Source organism: Mobula birostris, chromosome 5 (assembly GCF_030028105.1).
Source record: "Mobula birostris isolate sMobBir1 chromosome 5, sMobBir1.hap1, whole genome shotgun sequence".
NCBI lineage: Eukaryota > Metazoa > Chordata > Chondrichthyes > Myliobatiformes > Myliobatidae > Mobula > Mobula birostris.
Window position 1 is genome coordinate 207,394,462 of NC_092374.1, and position 27,991 is coordinate 207,422,452.

The following is a 27,991-nucleotide window of genomic DNA, read 5'->3' on the forward strand; positions in this document are numbered from 1 at the left end:
GGAGTGGCGGGTCAGCGGAGGACGGCGCAGATCTCGTGGGGCTGCGGGCTGAGGGTGACACCCACGCGGGCGGTGAGGTCCGGGGCCTTCGCCCCGGCCGGCACTCGGAAGGAGAAGGTCTGCAGGAGGGCGCAGAAGAAAAGGAACAACTCCGCCTTGGCCAGGCTCTCCTCCGCACAGGATCTGCGGCCTGGTGGACAGATATGGGCCGGGCAAACACTGAGCCAATCTCACAGACCGAGAGAGAGAGAGAGAGAGAGCCGGTGCGGGAGAGGTGTGTGAGAGAGAGGGAAATGGCGTCAGAAAGAGAGAGCAGGGAGAAAGAGGGAGGAGAGAGATGCGTGTGTGAGAGAAGGAGAGGGTAGAGGCAGAAAGAGTGCACGACAGAGACTGAGATCGAGTGGTAGGAAGAGAGAGCGAAAGAGGGAAGATGGACAGAGAGAGGGAGTGATGGGGAGTGGGAAGGAGAGGGAGATAGTCGGATAACGGAGAGGGATATAAAACATAAGAAATAGGAGCAGGAGTAGGTCATCCGGCCCATCGAGTCTGCCCCGCCTTTCAATAAGATCATGGCTGATCTATCGGTAAACTCATTTCCACCTACATGCCCTTTCCTCATAACTCTTAATTCCCTTACTATGTAAAAATCTATCTAACTGTTTCTTAAATATATTTAGTGAAGAGGCCTCAACTGCTTCCCTGGGCAGAGAATTCCACAGATTCACCACTCTCTGGGAAAAACAGTTTCTCCTCATCTCCGTCCTAAATCTTCTCCTCTGAATCGTGAGGCAATGTCCCCTAGTTCTAGTCTCACCTACCAATGAAAACAACTTTCCTACTTCTATCTTATCTATCCCTTTCATAATTTGATGTTTCTCTAAGATCCCCTCTCATTCTTCTGAATTCCAGTGAGTACAGTCCCTGGTGACTCAATCTGTCCTCATAGTCTAACCCCCTCATCTCTGGAATCAACCTGGTGAACCTGTTCTGCAGTGCCTCCAAAGCCAGTATATCCTTCCTCAAGTATAGAGACCAGAACTGCACACAGCACTCCAGGTGCAGCCTCACCAGTACCCTGTATAGTTGCAGCATGACCTCCCTGCTCTTGAATTCAATCCCTCTAGCAATGAAGGCCAGCATTCCGTTTGCCTTCTTAATAACCTTCTTATTATCAATATTCTTAATAATATGGAGATAGTGTTGGGAAGAAAGAGACTGAGAATTGGAGATGAAGAGGGAGATAGAAGAGCGAGACGGACTGGGAGCGGCGAGGGAGTGGGATTGAAGAGAGAGGGGGGAGGATAGAGGTGGCGATGGAGACGGCTTGATTCGGATATAGGGAGATGAAGATAGAGAGAGATAGGGAGAGAAGAAGGAGGACTTTCGGCCCACTGGGCCCGTGCCCACCTACCCACACCAATCTTACATCGATCCCATTCATTCTCCCCACCAACCACCCCTCACCTACACACAGGACAGTCCCCTTGTCTCTGGATGTGGGGGAGAATTGGAGCACCCATGGGGAACCCGCAGATTCACAGTGAGAACTCACAATCCCCCACAGGGACAGGTCGGAAGTGGTGATGGAATCGGAGTGCCCCAACGGTGGGGGAATAAACCACCCACCCCCACCCTCAGGTGAAAACACAGAACAGACACAGTAAAGCACTGCAGGCCATTCGGCCCGCGCGGTTGAGCCGATTCTAGAGCCAATTTACACTAAAAGCTCTCATTCTGCGTATCATCCATACCCCTCCCTTTCCTTCCTGTTTACGTGTCTAAAATCCCCTCGAACTCCGCTAAGCTGCCGGCTTCCACACCTGGTCACCCCTTACAGGCGCCTATCGCTCTCTGTGTGTAAAACCTGCCTTTCATTTCGTCCCGAAGCTCTAAGCTCCGCCGCCCCCCACCCCACCCTGCCGAATTTAAAGGTATTTCGTCTGTTGTTTGACATTTCTACCTCGGGGAAAAGAATCTGATTGTCTATAACTCCGCCGTGGATGGTTGCAAGCCACGGTACTGGAGCGTTTAGCGTGATGCTGTTTCAACTCGAGGTAGCAGAGTCGAGTGTTCAATTCTGCCGACCTCTATGAGAGAGTTTGCACATTCTCCCAGTCGGTTTCCTCCGGGAGCTCTGCTTCCTCCGAGGTTAATGAGTCATTGTAAATTTCTCCCGTGATTACTTTAAGGGTAAAGTGATGGGTTGCAAGAGATTGGGGTGGAAGGGCCTATTCCACTCGGTATCTCTAAATAAAAGTAAATTCAATAAATATTCAAGCTTATAACAGTTTAGGGCTTTGGTATGAGTTCACTCCATACCTTCACTCCACACAATTGTTGTGTTCGACTCCTCATCACCGACCTGAGCCGACCCATATTGACGCCTCCCCCACCATCCTTAGGTCCGAACCTGGGGGAAATTCTCCGCCCCATCCCCGGGTCTGAACCCAATGACCGCCAGGGTGTGTTGACCTTCAAACACCTTCCCATCCCAGGCCTCACCTGCGGAGAAAGGGATGAAGGCTTCCCTCCAGACAAATTTGCCCTCTCCGTCCAGAAAGTGGGCCGGGTGGAACTCCTCCGGTTTCTCCCACTGCGACTTATCCCGCATCACCGACGTCAGCGACGGGATAATGTGCGTCCCCTGGAAGGGCCAAGACGTTTACTGAAACAGGGCCCTGCGCCGCATTACCCCTCTGACCTCTCATTCAGTGACGGGATCCATGCCGACTTCCACCCACAGTGGGCTCCTGTTCAGACCAGAATTATGCCATTCGGCCCAACGGGTCTGCTCTGCTGTTACTGATTTATTGTCCATCTGAACCACATTCACCTGTCGTCGCTCAGTAACCTTTCACGTCCTGACTAATCATGAACCTGTCAAACTCCACTTTCAATACACGCAATGACTTGGGCTCTGTGACAATGTTTTCCACATATTCGCCACCTTGTGACTCAATAAATTCCTCCTCACCACAGTTCTTCCCTCTAATCTTCGGCCGTGGCCTGGTCCTAGACCCAGCTACTATTGGGAACATCCTCTCCACAGCCACCCTATCTAGACGTTTCAAATTTGATAGGTTTCAACCAGCTTCATCCTCATTCTTCTAAACTCCCAGTACAAATGCAGAGCCCTCAAACGCTGTCCATACCTTCACTCTCTCTATCATTTCTTAGATAACACTGCTCACAATAGTCTAAGCGCGGCCTGACCACCGTGTTATACAAAAGCTGCAGCAGTACACCCTTGCTCTTACATTCTCGTTCTCTCCAAATAAATGTTAACACAGCATATCCCTTAATTACCACCGATTCAACCTGCAAGCTAACTTTTAGAGAATCTTAGAACATAGTACATAGAATATTACTGGCCCTTCGGCCCTGAAACCCTGCCTCCCACATATCTCCTCAACTTAAATAACTCCATACACCTGTCTAGTAGTCTCTTAAACTTCACTAGTGTATCTGCCTCCACCACTGACTCAGGCAGTGCATTCCATGCACCAACCACTCTCTGAGTAAAAACCCTTCCTCTAATATTCCCCTTGAACTTCCCACTCCTTACCTTAAAGCCATGTCCTCTTGTATTGAGCAGTGGTGCCCTGGGGAAGAGGCGCTGGTAAGCCACTCTATCTATTCCTCTTATTATCTTGTACACCTCTATCATGTCTCCTCTCATCCTCCTTCTCTCCAAAGAGCAAAGCTCTAGCTCCCTTAATCTCTGATCATAATGCATATCCTCTGAACCAGGCAGCATCCTGGTAAATCTCCTCTGTACCCTTTCCAATGCTTCCACATCCTTGCTATAGCAGGCGAGAATCCTGCACAAGGTCTGTTTTGCTCTTTTGCATCTCTGAATGTTTTTAATTCTCTCTCCACTTTCCCCCGCTACCCTGCCCACTCCTCCGCTGTTTTGGATACTCCGTCTGGGGCAAACTCCCCCCTTCCTCCGCAGCCCACCCTCCGCGACCCAAGTTGCCAGGACCACTGCTGCTCGCTCGCACCTTGGGGATGAGGAACCCTCGGAAGCTGACGTCGGTCGTGGTCCGGTGAGGCAGGTTAAGAGGGACGATGTTGGCGAATCTCTACGTCTCGTGGATCACGGCGTCCGTGTAGGGCAGATGTCGGCGATCGTCCAGCCGCGGCTCCCGCTCCCGGCCGATCACTGCGTCTAGCTCCTCCTGGACTTTCTCTGGAGGGCTAGCGGAGGAGAGGTGGATTTCAGTCCTGGTCTGGATTCGGTATTAGTGTCCTGCAGGCTCTCTCAACCTACCAATGGCGTGCATTTAAAATAACCTCTGACAATCCGGTCCAGTCCTGGCCTTCACGACTGTCTTAGCTACTAAGCCCGGTGGAACCGTTTTTACCGCCAGGAGAAAGGACAAGGGCCGGTTCCTGGAGCGTTAAACCAGCCTGTTCGTGCAGGTGGGGGTTCCTCAATGGTGGTTGGTAACTCGTCTAGGAGAAGGCAAATCTGAGCTCAGACCTCCGCTGCCTTGCGGTTATACTCACTCATAGTCATACTTTATTGATCCCGGGGGAAATTGGTTGAATTGGCTTTATTGGCCCGGGCACTGGCGCCTGGGATCTGGGTCCTGGGTTTCAGTGAATGGCGGGCTGGTCAATTGGAAATCGACACGCAGAAACTGCGGGAGATCCGGAATTAAACCAGGATAGAGCCGGTAACGCTCAGCACCTTGAACAGCCCCATGGGCGGTGGTGGAGAGGAGGACAAGTGGACATCCCTTTATCAGAAGTCGCCAAGGTAGCCCCGCGGTTAGTGCGGCGCTGTTACAGCTCAGGTCAAAGGAGTTCGGGTTTCAGTTCCGACCCGTCTTAAGGAGATCGTACCTTCTCCCCGTCAGCTCATCTGTTGCTTCCGGGCGCCCCGGTTTCCTCTTACAGCCCAAGGAAGAACCGGTTAGTAGGTTAATTGGTCACTGTAAACTGCCCTGTTATTAGGCTGGGGTTAAATCGGTGGGCATTTGGTTAAGGCATTCGCCGAGGCAGCGTGTTGTGTCCTGGAGCAAGGCACTTAACCGCACCGTGCTCTGCGACGACACCGGTGCCAAGCCGTATCGGCCCTTGCCCTTCCCTTGGTCAACATTGGTGTCGTGGAGAGGGGAGACTCGCAGCATGGACAACTGCCGGTCTTCCATACAACCTTGCCCAGGCCTGCGCCCTGGAGAGTGAAGACTTCCCAGGCGCAGATCCATGGTCTCGCAAGACTTACGGATGCCTTTTACATCAGTGGGTTCTCCGGGCGCGTGGCTCGGTGGCGGGAAGAGACTGTTCCACGCTGTATCTCGCAATAAATGAAAATAAAAACGAGAGCTGCAGACTTTACAAAAGGCCCGGTTGATCCTGAGATACGGGACAGCTGTAATGCGCACAGACCCTGGAGAAACTCAATGTGTGGGGCAGTATCTGTAGGGGATTTCCAGCCGAGATCCTTCCCCAGGACTGTCAGATAGTGTGGAGAGCAACACACACAAAATGCTGGAGGAACTCAGCAGATCAGACGGTCTCTACGCCAAAGAGCAAGCAGTCGGCGCTTGCGGCCGAGGACAGTCGGAGCGTGTGGAAAGGTGCAGGGGAGCGGTGGAGCGAGTGGCGATGACCAGTGGAATCAGCTGAAAGGGAGAGGTGATAGGCAAGTGTGGGAGAGACACCGCGGAAGCAATATAAGAAGCTGGGAGTTGAAGGGTGAACGAGGAAAAGGAAAATTTACAAGGTTGTGGCCGGGACCTCAACACCTGAGATGTAGGGACAGGTTGAATAGGTTATCATTTTATTGGCTAGAATGAGGGAGGAAGTAATCGAGGTCTACACAATTATGAGGGGTACAGATAAGGTATGGGCAAGCAATCTTCTCCTACTGAGGCAGGGTGAGACTAGAACTACAGGTCATGGCTTTACATGTGAAAGATGGAATATTTAAGGGAACAAGAGGGGGAACTTCGTCTCTCAGAGGGCCGTTAGAGTGTGGAATGGGCTGACAGCAGAAGTGGTGAATGCGGGTTCAATTTCATCACTGAAGACAAAATTGGATAGGTATATGCATATGAGGTCTACAGCACGGGCGCAGGTCCATAGACTAGACAGAATAACTTGATGGGCTGAAGGGCTTTTTCCCATGTTAGAGTGCTCCGTGTCTATCGTTGAAGGCAGAACCTGTTGGATGAGGTCGGTAGACCGTGCAATAAAGGGAAGGCGGTGGGGACGAGAGCTGGGGGGGAAGAAGGTGTCGGTGTTAGGCTGATCGGACGAGGGGTCGGGGTGGATGGTGGGGAGACAGGGTGTGATGGGGCAGGTAGACAATCGGATGGGAGAAACGATCATTTCCTTCTCCATTTCACTGATACCCTTTATGGGCGCCACAGTAGCATCGCGGCTAGCGCGACGTTAATTTCGCTGAAGCCGATCCAGAGTTCGGAGCTAAATTCCGGTACCGCTCGGTGAGGGCTCCCTGTAAGCCCTCCCCATGGAATGCGTGGGGTTTTCCCCGGATGTCCCGGTTTCCTCCCACTGTCCAAAGACCTACCGCGGACAGTAATTGTAATTTTAAATCGTTCCGTAATCAGGATTGTAGAGTTGCTGAGGCAGCGTGGCTGGAAGGGATGGAAGGGATACTCCGCGCTGCATCGCGAACATAAATAAATCAATAAATAAATGAACAATATTGAAAGAATAGAAAGAGAATAGAGAGAGAATAGAGAGCCAACATAAATAAATAAAGGAATGAACAATATTGAGAGAATACAGAGAAAGAGAGAGCGAGTACAGAGAGAGAGAGAGACAGACAGAGAGAGAGAGATACGAGAGAGAGAGAGAGAGACAGAGAGAGAGACAGACACTGGCACAGGAGGTCTGAGAATGGGTGTTGATGCCGCCTGGTCGGATGAATTCAGAGTCGGCCGGGGGGCCGGGGGGGGGGGGAATGAGGAGTCCCCTCACTCTGTATCTCCGGTCGGATAGCCATCAGCAGCAGCCCCCAGCGGAGGGTCGTGGACGTGGTCTCCATGCCAGCGACAAACAGATTGCTGGTCGTTATCAACAGGTTGTCTTCATGGAAGTGCGTCCCTGGTTTCCCTGCTTCCTGGGGAATGGAAAAGGACAAATGTACTTTCTCCTTAAATGTCACACTTTATTCCGCACCTGCCCTTTGGCTGTTATTTGTTCAGACCATAAGATCATAAGACAGATGAGCAGAATTAGGGATCTCAGTACATGGAGTCCGCTCTGCCTTTCCATCATGGCTGATTTATTATCTCTATCAACCCCATTCTGCACCAGAACTCCCAGGTCCACCTGCACATCCGATTTCTGAATTTTCTTCCCGTTAAAAAATAGTCCTCGCCTTTATTGCTTCTCCGAAGCGTATCACCACTCACTTCACTGCAGCAGACTTTATCTGACTATTCTTTGCCTATTCTCTCACTGTCTAAGACGTTCTGCAGACTCGCTGTTTCAACACGAACTGCCCACCCCCCCACCACCACTTATCTTTATATAGTCTGCAAATTTGGCCACAAACTCATCAATTTAGTCAGTCAATTCGTTGACATATGGCGTGAAAACAACGTGGCCCATACTGACCCCTGCGGAACATTACTGGTCACCACAAACCAACCAGAATATGCCTCTTTTGTACCGATCCGTACACTTTACCTACAACTGTTACACCTTAGTGTGCGGGAAGAGTTTGGACTTCATGATTAAAGGCGAGGTTTCCGGGTACTTGGAGTCACGGGATAAAGTAGACCAACGTCAACATGGTTTCCTTAAGGAGGAACGTTGTCTGACAAATCTTGGAATTCTTCGAAGAAACAAAAAGCGGTATCGACAAAGGAGAGTCACTGGGCTTTCAGAAGGCCTTCAACAAGGTGCCGCACATGATGCTGCTTGACAAACTACAGAATATGCACTCGCATTGGCAGAAGATTGGCCAGCTTAAGGACCTCCAGCAACGCAGAGGGAGGCCGTGCTGGACGCGCTCTGGTCGACCACCGCGGTTAGTCCCAGGCGGCGGGTCGAGGAGGTCGGAGTAGATCAAATGGTGGAAAGAAGATTCCGTTAATTGGGCTCCAACGGCTGTGCACGAGGTGGTTGAACCTTGATAAGTTTGGCGCCTTTTACATTCCTTTTATATTGTATCTCTATTAATTACATAGTCCCAGTAAGATCTATATTTGGCGGGATGGGTACATCACACGATATCAACAGAAACTTGATTACCCAGTTTGGTGGGGCCAAAGGCTGCTCCCCCTAGACGAAAGCGAGCTGAGCGATCCCTAGGCTTACCAGGAGGCTACATAAGTAAGTACAATGCCAACAAGGCAAAGGAGATAGAACATAGAACGTAGAATAGTACAGCACAGTACAGGCCCTTCGGCCCACAATGTTGTGCCGACCCTTAAACCCTGCCTCCCATATAACCCCCCCCACCTTAAATTCCTCCATATACCTGTCTAGTAGTCTCTTAAACTTCACTAGTGTATCTGCCTCCACCACTGACTCAGGCAGTGCATTCCACGCACCAACCACTCTCTGAGTAAAAAACCTTCCTCTAATATCCCCATTGAACTTCCCACCCCTTACCTTAAAGCCACATCCTCTTGTATTGAGCAGTGGTGCCCTGGGGAAGAGGCGCTGGCTGTCCACTCTACCTATTCCTCTTATTATCTTGTACACCTCTATCATGTCTCCTCTCATCCTCCTTCTCTCCAAAGAGTAAAGCCCCAGCTCCCTTAATCTCTGATCATAATCCATACTGTTTAAACCAGGCAGCATCCTGGCTACCGGCTTCAGGAGAACGCTCACCACACATGACACAGCAGTGAAAACTGCGAGCAGCTACAAACTCCTGGGAGTGCACATCTCACAGAACCTCTCATGGTCCCCGAATGCATCGTGCACAACTGGGAATGCTCAGCAACGTCTCCGTGATCTGAGAAGGCCGAACGGAGCTGGCCTATGTTCACCTCATTCTGCAAAGGCGCAGATGAGAGCATCCTAGCAAGCTAATATCCTAACAGCTCAGCGCGGAAACTGCACTGTGGTGGGCAGGAAGGCTTTACAACGGGTAAGTCAAACGTGTGTCATGGAAATGTTAAGATCTCAGAACGGCAGTAGACCCTCTGGTGAAGCAGCTCCCCGGTGTGGCGGAGTGCGGTGAAACAACACCAGTTGATTGCCAAGTTCTGAGGCGTGCCGGGGAGCCCCGTTGCCCTGAACCGTCTTCCCGGTGTTCGACGGAAGAATTCTCACACGCTTTAAAAAAAAAACAGCCTCTGCCTTTATTCCTTCTCTCGAGGTGTATCACCGTCCACTTCACCGCACCAGATTTCATCCACCAATCCTTTGCCCATTCTCTCACTCTGACCGGTGATGCACAAATCTTCTAGAAGTTCAGACACAAGCGATGGAAATTATTTTAAGAGCGGAAAGAGAAACAATTCCAATTCAGGTTCGAGACAAAACCCAATGCACGTCAGCTCTGGCAAAGTTTGCAGGCTATTTTGTCCTGCAAAGCGAAAGCAATGATCGTGAATGGTAGAGAATGGTATTAAAAACTTCTATAGGTGTAGCGTGGAGAGCATTCTGACAGGCTGTGTCACTGTCTGGTATGGAGGGGCTACTGCACAGGACGGAAAGAAGCTGCAGAAGGTTGTAAATTTAGTCAACTCCATCTTGGGTCAGAAAGGCAGGGTCCGTTATTAAGGATCTCCTGCACCCAGGGCATGTCCTGTTCTCACTGTTACCCTCAGGTAAGAGGTACAGAAGCCTGAAGGCACACACTCAGCGATTCGGGAATAGATTCTTCCCCTCTGGGAAATGGACATTAAAACCATGGACACTACCTCACGTATTTTAATATACAGTATTTTTGTTTTGGCACGTTTTTAAAAAATCTATTCAATATTATAATATATATAGGCATCTGTTAGTCTCATGAGACCATGGATTTGTGCCTTGGAAAGTTTCCAGGGCGTAGGCCTGGGCAAGGTTGTATGGAAGACTGGTTGCCCATGTCTCCCCTCTCCCCTCTCCACGCCACCAATGTTGTCCAAGGGAAGGGCATTAGGACCCACACAGCTTGGCACCGGTGTCGTCGCAGAACAACGTGTGGTTAAGTGCCTCGCTCAAGGACACAACACGTTGCCTCAGCTGAGGCTCGAACTCACGACCTTCAGATCACTAGACCGACGCCTTAACCACCTGGCCACGTGCCAACACAATATACGTATACTGCAATTGATTTACTTGTTAATTTATTATCATTTTTATTTTATTTATTTCTTTCTCTCTTCTATATTATGTATTGCATGGAACTGCTTCTGCTAAGTTAACAAATTTCACGTCACATGGCGGTGATAGTAAACCCGATTCTGAGATGCTTCACTCCCAGATGGGCTCAAAGTCTTTTTATGCACCCTTTGGAAGGTGGAATAAAACCCTTCCTGTGGGAACCCCTGCAGCATCTGGTGACCCTTCTCATCTGTGTCTCAGAGGCCGACATCAGAACACCTTTAAAGCGGGTGAACCCTCGCAAGTCAGCGTGCAGCAACGGCGCACCTGGTAGGTCACTATAGGCACTCACTGTCTCTATACACACACACACACACACACACACACACATATATATCTATCCCATCTCCAAAGCTCTTTGTTGGACATCTTTCCCACCTTCTTTCCGTGCCCCGGCCCGTCCTACCCGGCAGCCCGTTTTACCTCCTCCTGCCTCAGCATGAAGACATCCGTGAAACTGCGTACGCACTCCTCTTCCAGCCCCTGCCGGTTCTTTTTTAGGAAATTGCGGAGCAAGTCGTGCACCTTCCTGATATTGTTCAATACCTTGTGGTGGGACCCCGGGAAGATGTCCAGCGCTGGGAACGAATTGCAAAGCTGCAGCAGGAAAGGTGAGGAGAGGTGAGAGGTTAGGAGCAGAAGGGCCGCGGCGGGAGCAGCATTGGGGGCGGAGATAGGGAACAGGTTGGGGTCAGAGATAGGGCAGGGGTTGGGGATCGGGGATAGGGAAGGGGTTGGGGGTCAGGGATAGGGTAGGAGTTGGTGTCGGAGATAGGGCAGGGGTTGGGGGTCGGGGATAGTGGAGCGGTTGGGGATTGGGGATAGGAGAGGGGTTGGGGTCAGAGATAGGGAAGGGGTTGGGGGTCGGGGATAGGGGAGGATCTGGGGATCGGGGATAGGGTAGGGTTTGGGGGCGGGATAGGGTAGGGGTTGGGCGTCGGGGACAGGGGAGGGATTAGGGTTGGGGTAGGGTAGAGGTTGGGGGTCGGGGATAGGGGTTGGGGTCGGAGATTGGGGAGGGGTTGGCGGTCAGAGATAGGGTAGGGGTTGAGGTCGAGGATAGAGAAGGGGTTGGGGGCGGGGATAGGGTAGGGGTTGGGGGTCGGGGATATGCAGATGATACCAAGATAGGTGGAGTTGTAGATATTGAAGTAGGCTTTCAAAGCTTGCAGAGAGATTTAGGCCAGGTAGAAGAGTGGGCTGAAAGATGGCATATGGAGTTTAATGCTGATAAATGTGAGGTGCTATATTTTGGTAGGACTAATCAAAATAGGACAGACATGGTAAATCGTAGGGCATTGAAGAATGCAGTAGAACAGAGGGATCTAGGAATAATGGTGCATAGTTCCCTGAAGGTGGAATCTCATATGGATAGGGTGGTGAAGAAAGCTTTTGGTATGCTGGCCTTTATAAATCAGAGCATTGAGTATAGGAGTTGGGATGTAATGTTAAAATTGTACAAGGCAATGGTAAGACCAAATTTGGAGTATTGTATACAGTTCTGGTCACCGAATTATAGGAAAGTTGTCAACAAAATTGAGAGAGTACAGAGAAGATTTACTAGAATGTTACCTGGGTTTCATCTCCTAAGTTACAGGGAAAGGTTGAACAAGTTGGGTCTTTATTCTTTGGAGCGTAGAAGGTTGAGGGGGGACTTGATAGAGGTGTTTAAAATTATGAGGTGGATAGATAGAGTTGACGTGGATAGGCTTTTTCCTTTGAGAGTGGGGGAGATTCAAACAAGAGGACATGAGCTGAGAATTAGAGAACAAAAGTTTAAGGGTAACATGAGGGGGAACTTCTTTACTCAGAGAGTGGTGGCTGTGTGGAACGAGCTTCCAGCAGAAGTGGTTGAGGCAGTTTCGATGTTGTCATTTAAAGTTAAATTGGATAGATATATGGACAGGAAGGGAATGGAGGGTTATGGGCTGCGTGCAGGTCGGTGGGTCTAGGTGAGAGTAAGAGTTCGGCACGGACTAGAAGGGCCGAGATGGCCTGTTTCCGTGTTGTAATTGTTATATGCTTACACAGTCATGGGTAGAGCAGTCCCCTCCAACGACCTCTCAACCAGTCACACGTCCCATTCTCCACAGCTCCAGAGCCTCGTAACCTCCACCTCCTTCAAACAGCCCACGCCCAGGTCTCTCCTGAATGCTTCCGTTTCTACCCACAACCCAAACGCCTGCAGTTCAGCATGTTAATTGGCGGTTGTTGGTTTACAATGGTGTGCGGGTGAGGGGTAGAATCGGGAGATGTGAGTTTGGGCCGGGAACTGGAGGTCGGAGCCTCGATGCCTGCCAATCTGTGAGTCTGGAGCTGAGGACTAGACATCCTGAGGATGGAGGCCTATCTGAGCGGATGGGAGGGTAGAGAAGTGATTTTTCCCTGTTGTTGTTGGTGACGTTTTTCTGCTTGAGTTATTCTGCTGAACTTCGATTGCATGCTAGTTTGGCGCCAGAATGTGTTTTGACGCTTGCGGGCTGCACAACATATCGCCATTTGTGCTGGTTGTTAACGCAAACGGTGTATTTCAATGTACGTTTCCATGTACACGTGATAAATCAATTCGAATCCGAATCTGATTTACTGGTAACGTGGCGGCATTATTCAGCCCCCGTTCAAAGCTGTATCACTGCAGCGAGCAGTGTCTGTGGTACCTACAGGGGGCGCTGCTTCAAGAAGGCAACATCTGCCATGAAAGATCACCGCCGTCCAAGATGTGCCATCTGTTCCAGCTCCATGGGGCAGGAGGTACAGAAACCTGAAGTGCCACGCCGCCAGGTTCAATAAAAGCTACTTCCCTTCAGCTATTCAGATCTTGAGCCAACCAGCACAACACTAATCATGACAATTTAGCAACTACGACTACTTCGATCACTTCGCACTTAAATGGACTTTGTTCTCTCTTTTCTCCAGTCGGTGTTGGATTCCGTACGTCAGGCTGATGTTTACTGATTACAGCCCAGTGCTCAACACCATCATAAGACCATAAGACAAAGGAGCAGAAGTAGGCCATTCGGCCCATCGAGTCTGCTCCGCCATTTTATCATGAGCTTATCCATTTTCTCCTATTTAGTCCAACTCCCGCACCTTCTCACCATGACCTTTGATGCCCTGGCTACTCAGATACCTATCAATCTCTGCCTTAAATACGCCCAATGACTTGGCCTCCACTGCTGCCCGTGGCAACAAATTCCATAGATTCACCACCCTCTGGCTAAAAAAATTTCTTCGCAATTCTGTTCTGAATGGGTGCCCTTCAATCCTTAAGTCATGCCCTCTCGTACTAGACTCCCCCATCATGGGAAACAACTTTGCCACATCCACTCTGTCCATGCCTTTCAACATTCGAAATGTTTCTATGAGGTCTCCCCTCATTCTTCTAAACTCCAAGGAATACAGTCCAAGAGCGGACAAACGTTCCTCATATGTTAACCCTCTCATTCCCGGAATCATTCTAGTGAATCTTCTCTGTACCCTCTCCAACATCAGCACATCCTTTCTTAAATAAGGAGACCAAAACTGCCCACAGTACTCCAAGTGAGGTCTCACCAGCGCCTTATAGAGCCTCAACATCACATCCCTGCTCCTATACTCTATTCCTCTAGAAATGAATGCCAACATTGCATTCGCCTTCTTCACTACTGACTCAACCTGGAGGTTAACCTTAAGGGTGTGCTGTACGAGGACTCCCAAGTCCCGTTGCATCTCAGAACTTTGAATTCTTTCCCCATTTAAATAATAGTCTGCCCGTTTATTTTTTCTGCCAAAGTGCATAACCATACACTTTCCAACATTGTATTTCATTTGCCAATTCTCTGCCCATTCTTCCAATCTATCCAAGTCTCTCTGCAGACTCTCTGTTTCCTCAGCACTACCGGCCCCTCCACCTATCTTCGTATCGGCAGCAAACTTAGCCACAAAGCCATCTATTCCATAATCTAAATCGTTGATGTACAATGTAAAAAGAAGCGGCCCCAACACTGATCCCTGTGGAACACCACTGGTAACCGGCAGCCAACCAGAATAGGATCCCTTTATTCCCACTCTCTGTTTCCTGCCAATCAGCCAACGCTCTATCCACGTATGTAACTTTCCTGTAATTCCATGGGCTCTTATCTTGTTAAGTAGCCTCATGTGTGGCACCTTGTCAAAGGCCTTCTGAAAATCCAAATATACAACATCCACTACATCTCCCTTGTCTAGCCTACTTGTAATTTCCTCAAAAAATTGTAATAGGTTTGTCAGGCAGGATTTTCCTTTAAGGAATCCATGCTGAGTTCTGCCTATCTTGTCATATGCCTCCAGGTACTCTGTGACCTCATCCTTGACAATCGACTCCAACAACTTCCCAACCACCAACGTCAAGCTAACAGGTCTATAATTTCCTTTTTGCTTCCTTGCCCCCTTCTTAAATAGCCGAGTGACATTTGCAATCTCCCAGTCCTCCGGAACCATGCCAGAATCTATCTACTTTTGAAAGATCATCGCTAATGCCTCCACAATCTCCACAGCTACTTCCTTCAGAACACGAGGGTGCATTCCATCTGGTCCAGGAGATTTATCGACCTTTAGACTATTCAGCTTCCTGAGTACTTTCTCTGTCGTAATTGTGACTGCGCACACTTCTCTTCCCTGCCACCCTTGAGTGTCCGGTATACTGCTGATGTCTTCCTCAGTGAAGACTGATGCAAAATACTTGTTCAATTCCTCTACCATCTCCTCATCTCCCACTACAATTTCTCCAGCATCATTTTCTATCGGTCCTATATCTGCTCTCACCTGTCAATACCCTCAGTACTGATCAATAAACTCCAAAATCCGAGCCTACGTGCCTTCCACTGCAACTAGATCCTTCACTTGCCCACCGGAGACCGCAGTCAGGGCTGACACCCAACATCGATGCACCCTGGGGGTAAGAATATGCGCGCTGCTAAGTGTCAACATCTCTGAGTATCCTCGGCTCAATAGGATAATGCAACTGGAAAGAAGGCACGTCTGCGGCTACATGTGAGCGGACATTTGCGGACAATTGGTACGTCACCAAAGACTCGAGCAAAGTTGTACAGATGTGTAATGGAGAGCACTCTGAATGCTGGCATTGCCGTCTGGTGCGGAGGCTCCACACACAGGATCGGAAAATGCTGCAGAGAAACTCAGCCCGTTTCGTCACAAACTCTAGCTGCCCAGTAATAGACATCTTCAGAAGCTGATCCCTGGTGAAGTAGGCAACCATCATTTAGGACCCCCTCCATCCAGGATGTCCCATCTTCTCGTTGCTACCATCTAGTAGGATGTAGCTGAGCATGAAGGCACACACTCATTGATTCAGGAACAGCTTCTTCCCCTCCGTCATCAGATTTCTGAACGGACAATGAACCTCGGAACATTACCCACAGTGGGTTGGTTTAAACACAGGTGGGAGACAGTCTTTAGCATTATCATGGAAAAGGATCAAATCAGAGAGGACAGGAAATGTTTTAATTGGGGAAGGGCAAATTGTGAGGCTATAAGGCTAGAACTTGAGGGTGTGAATTGGGGTGATGTTTTTGCAGGGAAATGTACTATGGACATGTGGTCGATGTTTAGAGATCTCTTGCGGGATGTAAGGGATAAATTTGTCCCAGTGAGGAAGATAAAGAATGGTACGGTGAAGGAACCATGGGTGACAAGTGAGGTGGAAAATCTAGTCAGGTGGAAGAAGGCAGCATACATGAGGTTTCGGAAGCAAGGATCAGATGGATCTATTGAGGAATATAGGGAAGCAAGAAAGGAGCTTAAGAAGGGGCTGAGGAGAGCAAGAAGGGGGCATGAGAAGGCCTTGGCGATTAGGGTAAAGGAAAACCCCAAGGCATTCTTCAATTATGTGAAGAACAAAAGGATGACAGGAGTAACGATAGGACCGATTAGAGATAAAGCTGGGAAGATGTTCCTGGAGGCTGTGGAAGTGAGTGAGGTCATCAATGAATATTTCTCTTCGGTATTCACCAATGCAAGGGAACTTGATGATGGTGAGGACAATAGGAGTGAGGTTGATGTTCTGGAGCATCTTGATATTAAGGGAGAGGAGGTGTTGGAGTTGTTAAAATACATTAGGACAGATAGGTCCCCAGGGCCTGACGGAATATATCCAGACTGCTCCACGAGGCGAGGGAAGAGATTGCTGAGCCTCTGGCTAGGATCTTTATGTCCTCATTATCCACGGGAATGGTACTGGAGGATTGGAGAGAGACGAATGTTGTCCCCTTGTTCAAAAAAGGTAGTAGGGATAGTCCGGGTAATTATAGACCAGGGAGCCTTACGTCTGTGGTGGGAAAGCTGTTGGAAAAGATTCTTAGGACCTCTAGGCATTTAGAGAATTATGGTCTGATCAGGAAGAGTCAGCATGGCTTTGTGTCTAACAAGCCACATGGAGTTCTTTGGGCATGCAGGTACAGCAGGCGGTGAAAAAAACGAATGGTATGCTGGCATTCATAGCGAGAGGATTTGAGTACAGGAGCAGGGAGGTACTACTGCAGTTGTACAAGGCCTTGGTGAGACCACACCTGGAGTATTGTGTGCAGTTTTGGTCCCCTAATCTGAGGAAAGACATTCTTGCCATAGAGGGAGTACAAAGAAGGTTCACCAGATTGATTCCTGGGATGGCTGCACTTTCATATGATGAAACACTGGATCGACTAGGTTTATACTTGTTGGAATTTAGAAGATTGAGGGGGGATCTTATTGAAACGTATAAAATCCTAAAGGGATTGGACAAGCTAGATGCAGGAAGATTGTTCCCGATGTTGGGGAAGTCCAGAACGAGGAGTCACAGTTTGAGGATAAAGGGGAAGCCTTCTAGGACCGAGATTAGGAAAAACTTCTTCACACAGAGAGTGGTGAATCTGTGGAATTCTCTGCCACAGGAACCAGTTGAGGCCAGTTCATTGGCTATATTTAACAGGGAGTTGGATATGGCCCTTGTGGCTAAAGGGATCGGGGGTATGGAGGGAAGGCTGGTACAGGGTTCTGAGTTGGATGATCAGCCATGATCATACTGAATGGCAGTGCAGGCTCGAAGGGCCGAATGGCCTACTCCTGCACCTATTTTCTATGTTTCTGTGTTTGAGGAGGTGACCAGGCATATAGATGAGGGTAGTGCAGTGGATGTGATCTACATGGATTTTAGTAAGGCACTTGACAAGGTTCCACACAGTAGTCTTATTCAGAAAGTCAGAAGGCATGGGATCCAGGGAAGTTTGGCCAGGTTAATTCAGAATTGGCTTGCCTGCAGAAAGCAGAGAGTCGTGGTGGAGGGAGTACTTTCTGGTTGGAAAGTTGTGACTAGTGGTGTCCCACAAGGATCTGTTCTGGGACCTCTACTTTTTGTGATTTTTATTCATGACCTGGATGTGGGGGTAGAAGGATGGGTTGGCAAGTTTGCAGACGACACAAAGGTTGGTGGTGTTGTAGATAGTGTAGAGGATTGTCGAAGATTGCAGAGAGACATTGATAGGATGCAGAAGTGGGCTGAAAAGTGGCAGATAGAGTTCAACCTGGAGAATTGTGAGGTGGTACACTTTGGAAGGACAAACTCCAAGGCAGAGTACAAAGTAAATGGCAGGATACTTGGTAGTGTGGAGGAGCAGAGGGATCTGGCGGTACATGTCCACAGATCTCTGAAAGTTAAGAAAGCTTATGGGGTGTTAGCTTTCATAAGCCAAGGGATAGAGTTTAAGAGTCGCTGGGTAATGATGCAGCTCTATAAAACTCTGGTTAGGCCACACTTGGAGTACTGTGTCCAGTTCTGGTCACCTCACTATAGGAAGGATGTGGAAGCATTGGAAAGGGTACAGAGGAGATTTACCAGGATGCTGCCTGGTTTAGAAAGTATGCATTATGATCAGAGATTAAGGGAGCTAGGGTTTTACTCTTTGGAGAGAAGAAGGATGAGAGGAGACATGATAGAGGTGTACAAGATAATAAGAGGAATAGATAGAGTGGATAGCCAGCGCCTCTTCCTCAGGGCACCACTGCTCAATACAAGAGGACATGGCTTTAAGGTAAGGGGTGGAAAGTTCAAGGGGGATATTAGAGGAAGGTTTTTTACTCAGAGTGTTTGGTGCGTGGAATGCACTGCCTGAGTCAGTGGTGGAGGCAGATACACTAGTGAAGTTTAAGAGACTACTGGACAGGTATATGGAGGAATTTAAGGTGGGGGTTATATGGGAGGCAGGGTTTGAGGGTCGGCACAACATTGTGGACCGAAGGGCCTGTACTGTGCTGTACTATTCTACGTTCTATGTTTTGTACCGTGGGAGGAAAGCGGAGCTCTGAGTAAAACCCACGCATTCCGCAGAGAGGACGTACTAATTAAGTTATTAACGTATAGACTCCTTACACACGGCTCCAGAATTGAAGACGGAACTCCGACGATCCGAGCATAATATTACAGCATCAGGGCAGACCCGTCTCTGTCCGGAACAGTGACCCCACCCCCCGCCCTTCCCTGACCATGTTCTCGATCCTGACCTTCAAAGGACTGAAACAGATCCCTCAGGTGTGACACCTCTTCCAATATCCTCTCTTCAATGCTCCGCTTGCCCATGCCAAAGTCCCACAGGGTGGAGATGGTGAACCGTCGCATCCGTTTCCAGGACACGCCCTCAGCAAAGATAATACCTGTGGAGAGCAGGAAAAGTTTAATCATCGCCTTGGCGGGCCTTCGGGTTGCCCGTGTCACCGTGCATCTGGGGTCTGTGCCAACGTGCTAGCTATGTTGTTACTATGTGGAATTTAATCCCAACGACGCACGGCCACATGCCCCTCCACCCCACCATCAAACCCTGCAAACCCACGGATGTCCGTAAGACCAGGAGATGTAAGAGCAGAATTAGGACGTTCGGCCATTGTGGCCTGCTCCTCTGTTCCATCAAGGCTGAGTTATTATCCCCATCAAACTGCCTTCCCTACTTACCCATTCACACCCGACTAATCGAGAACCTATCAACCTCTACTGTAAAGATACCAGATGAATTGGCCTCCGCAGCCACCTTCGGCAGCAAATTCCGCGGATTCACCACTTTCTGGCTAAAGGAAATACTCATCAACTCGGTTCAAAACGGACAGCCCTCAATCTGAGGTGGTGTCCTCTGGTTCTAGACTCGCCCACGATAAGAAACAATCTCTATACAGTACATCCACCCTTATGAGGCATGTCACCATTCGGCAGGCTTCAATGAGCCCCCACCCCACCCACATTATTCTGAATTCTAGTGATTACAGGCCCAGAGCCATCACAAGCTCATCATATAATAAGCCTTTCAATTCTGGAATAATTATCGTGAACCACCTTTGACCCCACCCCAAAGGCCCCACATCTTTTCTGAGATAAGGAGTTGAAAACTGCTCGCAATGCTCCAAGTGAGGCCTCACCAGCGCTTTCTAATAGTTCAATGTTACATCCTTGCTTTTGTATTCCTGTCCTTTCCATATGACTGATAACATCACATTTTCCTCCCTCACCGCCGACTGACCTTTAGAGAATCCTGCACAATGACGCTGGAGGCCCATTGCATCTCAGATTTCTCAACTTTCCCTCCATGTGGCAAATAATTAAAACTTTGATTTCTTCCCCCAAAGTACATGACCATACATGTCCTGACACTGAATTCCATTCTGCCACTTCCTTGCCCATTCTCCTCATCTTTCTTGGCCCTTCTGCTTCCTCAACACTACATGACACCCACATATCTTTGTCCTGTCTGCAAACTTGGCCACAAAGCCGTCAATTCTGTGATACAAGTCATTGATAGATGACCTAAAGATAAGTGGTCTCAACACTGACCCTGTAGAACACCACCTGTCGCCGCAACCAGCCAGAAAAGACTCCTTTATTCACATTTTTTTCCCTCCGGCCCATCAGCTAATGCTCTCTCCATGCTGGTATATTTCCTGTAATACCATGGGCTCCTGGCTTGTTCACCAGCCTCATGTGTGGCACCTTGTCAACGGCCTGCATCAAGACTGATGGAAAGAACTTATTCAGTTTGTCTGCCATTTCCTTGCTGCCATTAGCACCAACCTCAGCAGTGCTCTGACATTTACTCTCGTTCTACATCTGAAGAAACTCCTGGTATATGAGTAACATTATTTCCTATCATCCCTTTGTAGTCCACCTTTTCCTTCTTTATGACTTTATGTGGCTTTGTTGCATTGTAAAAGCTTTCAGATTCTCTCACTCCCCTCTGATTTCTGCTCTATTATATGCCTTCTCTTTGGCTTTGATGCTGGCTTTAACTTCTCTAGTCAGCTATGGTTGCGTCATCCTGCTTTTCTTTTTCTTTAGGATATATCCATCCTGTACCTTTTGAATTGCTCCCAGAAATTCCAGCCATTGCCTTTCTGCTGCCATCCATGCTAGTGTTCCCTTTCAATTAATTTTAGGCAGCCTGTCTCATGCTTCTGCAATTCCCTTGACGCAGTGTATACTGATACATCTGACTTTAGCTTCTCCTTCTCAAGTTGCATGGTAAATTGTATCATATTATGGTCATTGTAAGGGTCATTTTCCTCAAGCTCTCTAATCAATTCCAGATCATTGCACAACATACATCCAGAATACTCGTGGCTGAACCATGAACTGCTCTAAAAATCCATCTCGTAGCCATTCTAAAATTCCCCTGCTTAGGATCCAGCATCAATCAGATTTTCCAAATCAACCTGCATATTTAAATTTCCCGTGACTACCATAACTTTGCCCTTTTGACACGCGTTTTCTATCACTCTTTGTAACTTGTAGGCCACATCTTTACTACAGTTGGGATGTCTATGTTTAATTCTCATTCCGGTCTCTTTACCCAGGCAGTTTCTTAGCTCTACCCAAAATGATTCTACACTTTCTTATCCTACACCTCCTCTTTCTGATTATTTGATTTCTTTTATTTTTACCGACAGAACGACCCCACCCCCTGGGCCTATCTGTCTGATCTTTTTTTACAATGTGTATCCTTGGATGTTAAACTTTCAATGATTCAGTAATGCCGAAAACATCATACATGCCAATCTCATACTGTGCCACAAATTCATCTGCCTTATTGAACCAGAATTGATCAGGGAACTTAATGTAAAAGAACCCTCAGGAGAAAGCGATCATAATATGATCGAATTCACCCTAAAGTTTGAGGAGAATCTCAATTCAGATGTATAATTATTACAGTGGAATAAAGGGAATTGCAGAGCCATGAGAGAGGAATTGGCCAGAATTGATTGGAAAAGAACCTTGGCGGGGATGACAGCAGAGCAGCAATGGCAGGAATTTCTGGAAGCAATTTGGAAGGCAGAGGATATATATATCCCGAAGAGAAAGAAGTATTCTAAAGGAAAGATGACACAATTACAGCTAACAAGAACCGTCAAAGCCAACCTAAAAGCTAAAGAGAAGTCATATAATTGAGATATAATTAGTAGGAAGTAAAAGGATTGGGAAGTTTTTAAAACCCAACAGTAGACAATGAAAAATAATTAAGAAGGTAAAGATGGAATATGAAAGTAAGCTAGCCAATAATATTAAGGAGTGTAACAAAAGTTTCTTTGGGTACATAACATGTAAAAGAGAAGTGAGATTGGATATCATACCACTGGGAAATGATGCTGGAGAGATAGGAATGGGAGACAACAAATTAGTACAGCATTTTACATCAGTCTTCACTTTGGAAGATACTACAGTGTGGTAGGAGTTCCAGGTGTCTGGTGCCATGATATGTGAAGATACCATAACTAGAGAGAAGGTCTTGGGAAACGAAATGGTCTGAAGTTAGATAAGTCACCTGGACCAGATGGTGCACACCCCAGAATTCAGAAAGAGAAGGCTGAAGAGATCGTGCAAGCAATAGTAATGATAGACAATAGACAATAGACAATAGGTGCAGAAGTAGACCATTCGGCCCTTCGAGCCTGCACCGCCATTCTGAGATCATGGCTGATCATCTACTATCAATACCCCGTTCCTGCCTTGTCCATATAACCCTTGATTCCCCTATCCATAAGATGCCTATCTAGCTCCTTCTTGAAAGCATCCAGAGAAATGGCCTCCACTGCCTTCTGAGGCAGCGCATTCCACACCTCTACAACTCTCTGGGAGAAGAAGTTCCTCCTCAACTCTGTCCTAAATAACCTACCCCTTATTCTTAAACCATGCCCTCTGGTACTGGGCTCTCCCAGCATCTGGAACATATTTCCTGCCTCTATCTTGTCCAATCCCTTAATAATCTTATATGTCTCAATCAGATCCCCCCCTCAATCTCCCTAATTCCAGCATGTACAAGCCCAGTCTTATCTAACTTCAGACCATTTCGTTTCCCAATCTCTCTTGATCTTTCAAGAATCATTAAATTCTGGAATTCTTCCATAAGACTGGAAAATTGCAAAGGTCACTCCACCCTTTATGAAGGGAGAGAGGCAGAAGAAAAGAAACGATAGGCCAGTTAGTTTCTCAGTCGTTGGGAAGATGTTGGAGTTGATTAGTAAGGATGAGGTCTCAGGGTACATGGAGGCTCATAATAAAATAGGCCATAGTTGGCATGGTTTCCTCAAGGGAGAAGCTTGCCCAACAAATCAGCTGGAATTCTTTGAAGAAATAACAAGCTGGATAGACAAAGGGGAATCAGCTGATGTTGTGAACTTGGATTTTCAGGAGGTCTTTGACACATGAGGCTGCTGAACAGGGTACATACACTTGGCATTACAGGAAAGATTCTGGCATGGATAAAGCAGTGGCTGAATGGCAGGAGACATGGTAGGGCAATAAAGGGAGCCTTTTTGACTGGCTGCCGGGGACACGTGATGGTCCACAGGTGTATGTATTGCGACTGATTCTATTTATGGTATATATCAAAGATTTGGATGATGGAATTCTTGGCATGTGGCAAGATGTGAAGATAGGCAGGTAATTTTGAGGAAAGGAGAAGGAGTTAGACAGATTAAGATGAGTGGGCAAAGATGTGGCAGAAGGCATACAGTGGAGGGAAATTGATGGCTGTGTTCTTTGGTAGAAGAAATTAAAGGGGTTAACCAATTTCTAAATGGAGAGAAAATACAAAAAAAATCTGAGATGCAAAGACCCGTCAAGCTGCTCCGCCATTCCATCATGGCTGATCCTTCCTACTCCTCAGCGACACACGCCAGCCTTCTCCCTATAACATCTGATGCCATGTCCAGTCAAGAACCTATCAAGCACTCCCTTAAATACACCAGCAACCTGGCATCCACACCTACCCAACATATTAAATTGCACCACTTCATCATCTGTTTTGAATGGATACCCCTCTATCCTGAGGCTGTGCCCCCTTGTCCTAGACTCCCCCACCATGGGAAACATCCTTTCCACACCATAGAACCATAGGACCATAGAACACTACAGCACAGTACATGCCCTTCGGCTCTTGATGTTGTGCCGACCCATATAATCCTAAAAAAACGAACTAAACGCACACTACCCCGTAACCCTCTATTTTTCTTTCATCCATGTGCCTGTCCAAGAGGCTCTTAAATACTCCTAATGTTTTAGCCTCCACCATCATCCCTGGCAAGTCATTCCAGGCACCCACAACCCTCTGTGTAAAAAACTTACCCCTGATGCCCCCCCTAAACTTCCCTCCCTTAACTTTGTACATATGCCCTCTGGTGTTTGCTATTCGTGCCCTGGGAAACAGGTTCTGGCTATCCACCCTATCTATGCCTCTCATAATCTTGTAGACCTCTATCAAGTCCCCTCTCATTCTTCTACACTCCAAAGAGAGAAGTCCCAGCTCTGCTAACCTTGCCTCATAAGACTTGTTTTCCAATCCAGGCAACATCCTGGTAAATCTCCTCTGCACCCTCTCCATAACTTCCACATCCTTTTTATAATGAGGTGACCAGAACTGAACACAGTACTCTAAGTGTGGTCTCACCAGAGACTTGTAGAGTTGCAACATGACCTCTCTACTCTTGAACTCAATCCCCCTATTAATGAAGCCTAGCATCCCACAGGCCTTCTTAACTATCCTATCAACCTGTGCAGTGACCTTGAGGGATGTATGGATTTGAACCCCAAGGTCCCTTTGTTCATCCAACCGACCATTAAACCTGTACTCAGCCTTCTGGTTTGTTCTTCCAAAATGCATCACCTCACACTTATCCGGATTGAACTCCATCTGCCACTTTTCTGCCCAACTCTGCATCCTGTCTCTATCCTCTTCTAACCTTTGACAACCTACAGCTCCATCCACAACTCCTCCAATCTTCGTATTATCCTCAAACTTACTCACCCATCCTTCCGCCTCTTCATCCAGGTCATTTATAAAAATCACAAATAGCAGGGGTCCCAGGACAGATCTCTATGGCACTCCACTGGTCACCGACCTCCAGTCAGAATACTTTCCTTCCACAACTCCCCTCTGCTTTCTTCCTTTACGCCAATATTTTATCCAGACAGCCAAGGTTCCACTGATCCCATGTCTCATGACTTTCTGGATGAGTCTCTCGTGAAGGACCTTGTCAAATGCCTTGCTAAATGTAGACCACATCTACTGCCCTGCCCTCATCAATTTCTTTTGTTACCTCTTCAAAAAACTCAATTAGGCTCGTGAGGCACGACCTTCTCTTCACAAAGCCACGTTGACTATCCTTGAGTAGATTGTACTTCTCCAAGTGCTCGTAGATCCTATTCTTAAGAATCCTTTCCAGTAGTTTGCTGACCACTGACGCAAGACTCACCGGTCTATAGTTCCCAGGATTCTCCCTATTACCTTTTTTAAACAAGGGAACTACATTTGCCATTCTCCAATCCTCCGGCACCTCCCCTGCAAAGAGGATTCAAAGATCATAGCTACTGCTCCAGCGATCTCTTCTCTCACTTCCCACAGCAACCAGGGGTATATCACATCCGGCCCTGGGGATTTATCAATCTTGATGTTTTTAAGATAATCCAACACTTCTTCTTCCTTAATCTCCACATTGTCCAGCACACAGGCCTGTTCTATTTCGACCTCACCCTGATCAAGGTCCTTTTCACTTGTGAATACTGAAGCAAAGTATTCATTTAGGACCTCCCCAACCTCCTCCGCCTCCAGGCACATGTTGCCTTCTTTAACCTTTAGCAGCCCCACCTTCATTCTTGTCATCCTTCTGTTCTTCACATATGCATAGAACGCCTTGGGGTTCTCCTTAATCCTACATGCCAAGGCCTTCTCATGCCCCCTTCGAGCTCTCCTAAGTCCTTTCTTAAGCTCCTTCCTGGCTACCCTATATTTCTCATGAGCCCTTCCTGCTTCTTATATGTAACATATGCTTCCTTCTTCCTCTTGACAAGTTGCCTCATGTGTTTCGTCAACCACGGTTCCCTTTTCCTACCATTTTTTCCTTGTCTCAGTGGGACAAACCTGTCCTGAACCCAGCACAAGTGGTCCCTAAACTTCCTCCACATTACTTCTGTGCTTTCACCCTTGAACATCTGTTTCCAATTTACTCTCACTAGTTCCTGCCTCATCCCTTCATAGTTAGCCCTTCCCCAGTTAAGCACTTTCCCATTTTGTCTGTTTTTATCCTTTTCCATAGCTATGCTGAAGCTAAGGGAGTTGTGGTCACTCTCACCAAAATGCTCCCCCACCAAGCGGTCTGCCACCTGACCAGGTTCATTACCCAGAACTAGATCCAGTATGGCCTCTCCTCTCGTCGGCCGGTCCACATACTGTGTCAGGAATCCTTCTTGAACACACCTGACAAATTCAGTCCCATCTATTCCCCTTGCAGTCAGGAGGTGCCAGTCAATATGAGGGAAGTTGAAATCACCCATAACTACAACCCTGTATTTCCTGCTCCATTCTAAAATTTGCCTGCTTATCTGCTCCTCGGTGTCCCTAGGGCTATTTGGGGGCCTATAGACTACTCCCAGCACAGTGATTGATCCCTTCCTATTTCTGACTTCCACCCACACCGACTCAGTGGACACTCCCTCTGTAGCATCCTCCCTTTCTATAGCCGTGATACTATCCCTGACCAGTAATGCTTACAAGGCCTTTTCTATGCCTTGTAAAACACCTAAACCCTGGTATCCGCATCAGCCAATCCTGCCCTTCCTCCAGCCAAGTTTCAGTAATGGCCACAACATCGTAGTCCCACGTACTGATCCATGCTCTAAGTTCATCTCCCTTGTTCCTAGCGTTGAAATACGTCAACCCCTCTAACTGGCGACTGTCTCTCGAACCCTCGCCCCATTTCTCACACACGTCATTCGCATGTCTATTTATTTATTTATTTGTTTGTTTGTTTGTTTGTTTGTTTAATTACTTCTCCATCGGTCTATTTATTGACAGAAACAGCGTGTAAAAGACCTTCCCCGCCGATCGAACCGGACCACCCAGAAACACATCGGTTTGACCCTAGCCTAAACACAGGGCAACTTACAATGGCCAATTACCCTGCGAAGCGGAACGTGCTTGAACAGCGGGAGGAAACGGAGTACCCGGAGGACGCCCACGTTGTCACGGTAAGAAAGTACAAACCTTTCACAGATGTTATCGGAGTGGAACCCCAAGCTCCCACGCTCTGAGCTGTAGTAAGGGCGTGCTAACCTCTAAGCCGCCGTGCTGTTTTTGCAGGCCCGGCCACCGGGCGCTGGCGATGCGAACTCACCGTGATTTTTCCTGACCTTCTGGGTCATTCTGCTCTGGTGTCGCCCCATGAATTCCTCAGCACGGTTGACAAGCGCGTCCTTCACCACCTCGTAGCCGCTCAGCACCGCCGCCCGCTCCAAGCCCAGGCGCAGTGAGAAGATGGGCCCGTAAATCTTGGACAGCTTGGAACATGGAACATAGACGATATAACAGTACAGTACAGGGGCAGGCCCTTCGGCCCACAATGTCGTGTACAGCCAATTAAATTAGTAGTCTAATGGCGAACTGAACGTCATCTCTGCCGACACAATATCCTTCCACTTTCTCAACAATAATGTGCCGAACTGGTGTACCTGCCCCTGCCACCACCCCGGGCAGCGCAGATCAGGCACTTACTGCTCTGTATAGAACAAACACACTGGAAACCCACAGCAAACCCTGACAAACACCGTCGGGAATGAAACCCGGGTCGCCGGAGCTGTCATCGTGGTTGGAAACCGGAGCATCCGGAGAAACCCACACAGCACAAGGAAAATTTATAAACACCTTACAGATAGCGACAGGTCGCCAGCGCAGGAAAACGTTACGCCAACCCCCCTCGCTACCCGAACGCCCTGAGACGTCTCTGGAATGTGGGAGAAAACCACGCGGTGTATGTGTGTGGTGGGGAGTGGGGAAAGGGGTAACGAGCAAACTCCACAGAGCCAGCGCCCGAGGTCAGAATCGAACCCGGGTCCCTGGTCCCGGGAAAGAACGCCCCTTCTCTGCCTAAATGACATCCTGGCTTCCCTTTACCTCCTGCAGCGACAGGTGGAGTTTCCGCAGATCGAGTTGGTGTAAGTTGCCGATTACCGGCAGCCCCTTCGGACCGGGAGGGCATCGGGGCGCGGAACGCTTCTGTTCCCTGACTAGGAGCATCGGCACTATCACGAGAAGCGCGCACAGGAGCAAGCCTGTTCCGGCGTCGAGCGCGGGCAGATCCCACAGCACCATGGTCATTAGCGTTGTGTCCACTGCGCCTTGCCGAACCCCTTAGAGCCCCTAAA

The 27,991-nt window shown here is 48.3% G+C and overlaps 1 pseudogene; it reads right to left on the reverse strand.

The window, feature by feature from the left end:
* Positions 1–11: 11 nt before the first annotated feature.
* LOC140198491 (cytochrome P450 2K1-like) lies at positions 12–27,944 on the reverse strand (annotated as a pseudogene).
* Between the last annotated feature and the right edge of the window lie 47 nt (positions 27,945–27,991).